We start from the raw sequence: 4065 nt of genomic DNA on the forward strand, positions 1-4065 counted from the left end.
TTTTTAATAAATTTAAAATAAAACTAAAAATTTCAACTAAAAGAAATTAGCATACAAAAAATAGTAAATAAATCTGTCACAATTTGTATGGACTCTAATTTGTGAACATAGTAACCATAATTTATGTTCTGTGTGTTTTTTTTTTTTTTTATATACTTCTATTTTTATACTGTGTAACAAGAAGAATATAGAAGTATTTTAGATGAATGTTATAGGAATGAGCCCATGGTATTTGCTCTAATATATTATTTATGGAAGAGCCTTTCATGCAGGGTGACTTGTCTTGGTGACAGAGGATGTGGCTCAGTCCAGGTCTGTGATGATAAGTGGAATGTAATAAAAAGTCTCTGTAAATCTCGCCCCATGAACAGCCATCACTGCTGCTTTAGGAAATCCTGGACATAAAATATTGCAGCTCCCCAGTCCATGTTCCTGTGTTCTGCTATAACCTCACAAAGCCTAATATTTCCTCCTGAGCTGTGACCACACTGGATCATTGGTAGGGGTCACCCAGTGGAGCTGGGAATGGACCCAGCCTGACCCTCATCTCACACACACACGCTGCGATCTGAAATATGAGACACCTGGAGCCGATCTGTCGCATCCCCAATGGATGGAGCATGACCTGCAGAATGACATGAATTACAGGACTACATGACCTGCACAATTACCGGTGAGACCTAATATTACACAGGCAATGCTCAGGTCTAAACTCTGTATACACTTTCACATTGTGTCATATTAATATAGGATGAAACACAGAATATTGTATTATTTAGAAAATGCTTTATTAATAAAAAAATTTCTTAAACTCCAGCCGTATATTAATTTTTTATTTTTTTTACCAAAAGGGGTTAATCAACATTCAGTCCTTCAGCATACCCTGTAAAAATAAAAGCTTCAAATTCATTATCTTCAGTCACCATCCTGATCTCTGGCTGGGGTATTATATGAGGCAGTGCACCCCTCTAGACTCTGCAGTGCTATTACCATCTCCAATCTGATTTTTTTTTTTTAATACAGTGTATTATAATTCATTGGCAGGACTCTCCATTCTGGCCTTGGTCTAAAAACATCGTTGCCCCCCTTTTCCCTATTAACTGAGAATAGGGGGGACTCCAGCTGCACAGAGGTGCAGGAATAGGGGAACGTCTGGCTGAAAAGGGGGCCACTGGAGATTTGGGGGGTCCTGATACTATATAGGTGTAGTAATAGAATATTATGAATATATTAACTAATGCTATTAATGATATTATTGTTGTCCTGGATAACTGTCGGTGTAATGGGGATCAGATAAAATATGTCTGAGGATGGTAAGCCTAAACAGAATACTATGTATATATATATATATATATATATATATATATATATATATATATATATATATATATATATATATATAATATGCAAACTGTTGGTGCTTTATAAATCCTGTAACCCTGTATAATAATAATAATAATAATAATATAGTCCTTCTATGTGTTTCTTTTTTGTTTACACACAATCCTCTATTTTCTCCCCCTTCCTTTGCTTCCCTTCATTTATTTTTATCTAATTTTCTGGATAGTGAAATGGCTTGAAGTGAACATCACTGAAGCTAGCAATTATGGGAAGAGGAGCTCCATATTTAAATTCTGAAGGTAACTGGATATTTGTGTTTTCTTCGCTTCAGTCTTTAATAAATTGGTCCCTCTCTTCTATTATCTCTCTAGGCTTTCTCCCTCCAGCTCTTTTATTACTAGGGATTGGGAAGGGTGAATCTGCCCAGGTCCAGTTCAAAAAGGGTTCAGACAGTTTGAAATTGGCGAACCGGAACTTAGTGGCGAATCACACTGAAGTCTATAAGGGAGAATCCTGTTAAAAAAAATAGAGGCCAATCACTTACATCGAAGAAATTGGCGAACACAAACTTTGTGGCAAATCACACTGAAGTCTATGGGAGGGGGGCCCGGGGGGCCTATCACTTACATAGAAGAAATTGGCGAACACAAAGTTTGTGGCAAATCACACAGAAGTCTATGGAGGGGGGGTGGGGGTCCTATCATGTACATAAAATAAATTGGCGAACACAAACTTTGTGGCGAATCACACTGAAGTCTAAGGGGGGGGGGGCCCTATCACTCACATAGAATACATTTAAATATCGAAATACCACCACCAAAGCAAAACCCCACTTTTTAAGGGAAGTAGTGTACCCCCAAATAAATCTAAAATAACAATGTACACCATGTAGCATTTGAAATTCCCACTCTTCTCCCTCTTCCTTCTGCAGTGCTTCTGGAACAGATCAGAGCAATTCTGATTGGTCAGAGCTGGCACAGAGCATCACTCTGATCCATCCCAGAAGCTCTGCAGAAAGAAGAGGGAGAAGAGATGGATTGCTAGACCTGTGTGGGCACTGACATCTCATCACCCATGGAGGTAAATACAGAAGTAACCGTGGGTGGGGAGGGTCTATGGAGTTACTTCACCTTTTCATTTTTCAACTAACAGGAGTTTTGTGTTCTGCCTGTAGAAGCAATTCAATGTTATCCTATGTGTCCATGCACATTAGGACGTTAAGAGGCATATTTTGAGTTTAACTTTAGAGGCAGAAAAAAAACCCCTTCTGGTTCACGTTTTTTGATTGGAGTTTGGAGGCAGAAAAAATGTAAAACTCTACTAAACTCAGGGACATTGCTAGGTCTACAAAAGTTCTGGGACTAGAGCCCATAGTAGCTTAGCAAAGAAAGTCATGCGCTTGGGCGGTCATACACATGTATATACAGTAATATACGTGTGTGTGTATATATATCCCCAGAGAGCTCCCCACTTACATCAGGGTCCCCAGAGAGCCCCCCCACTTACATTAGGGTCCCCAGAGAGCCCCCCCAACTTACATCAGGGTCCCCAGACAGCCCCCCTTACATTAGGGTCCCCAGAGAGCCTCCCCCTTAAAATCAGGGTCCCCAGAGAGCCTCCCCTTTAAAATTAGGGTCCCCAGAGAGCCTACACCTTGCCTCGGGGTCCCCAGAGAGCCCCCCCACTTACATCAGGGTCCCCAGAGAGCCTCCCCTCCCCCTGGGGACCCTTACAAAGACTCGGGGCTATGGGCCCCAGATTTGGGGCTATAGCCCTAAAAGCCAACCCCATCTAAACTTTATACAAACAATGCTCTATAAGGTTCCATGCCCACTAGCATAAAAAAAAAAGTTGATTCTACAGCCGTTTGACTTTTTTTAACCTGCCTGTAGAAGCGCTTCTATTGTATTCTATGGGTCTTTGCACATTATGAGGACTACAGGCATTTTCTGACAGAGACTTTCAGAGGCAGGAAAAAAACCCTTGGGCTCCATGCACACTGGCATAAAAAATGTTGCTTCTATAGGAATTTTGTGTTCTGCCTGTAGAAGCAATTCAATGTTACCCTATGTGTCCATGCAATTGGAGCTTGGAGGCAGAAAAAACATAAAACTCTCCTAAACTCATCTAAACTTTGCACAAAAAATGCTCTATGTATGAGTGTTTTTTATTCCAAAGAGAACAGACGTTTTTTTAAAGCCCAGTGTGCATGGAACCTTCTTTCTCAATTGCGTTCTCTGGAGAAGTTTAAGAGGTATAAAAACGTCAATCGCTCCTAAACTCCTGTTATCTCTTGTGAACGTCAAGTTTCAACGTTTGTTTTTATTTGCTTTGTTGTTAAGTTAAAAAAACTCCTGTAAACTCAAACGCTCATAAACTCGCCTAAACTTTGTACAATATGCTCTCAATTCACGTTTTTTATGCCACGTTTTTTTCTGCTCGGAGCCTATGAGTGCTTTTTACTCCCAAGAGAACAGACGTTTTTTTAAGTCCAGTGTGCAAGGAAAGGTATTTTTACATATAAAAAAAAAAGAAAAGAAAAAAAGTTTGCTATGGACAGGACAACAGCTAAATCAACCACAAAATAAAACTAAAATACAAAAAAGCACCCAAAAATAGGAACAAAAAAGTAGTAAAGAAGTTGTTTGCCCAAAGAGCTATCAATTTAGAATTAAAGTGGTTGTAAACCCTTACAAACCACTTTGACCTACAGGTAAGCCTAGA

This window comes from Lithobates pipiens, unplaced genomic scaffold, assembly GCF_037356315.1.
Source record: "Lithobates pipiens isolate NorthernLeopardFrog02 unplaced genomic scaffold, aLitPip1_a1.2 Scaffold_30, whole genome shotgun sequence".
NCBI lineage: Eukaryota > Metazoa > Chordata > Amphibia > Anura > Ranidae > Lithobates > Lithobates pipiens.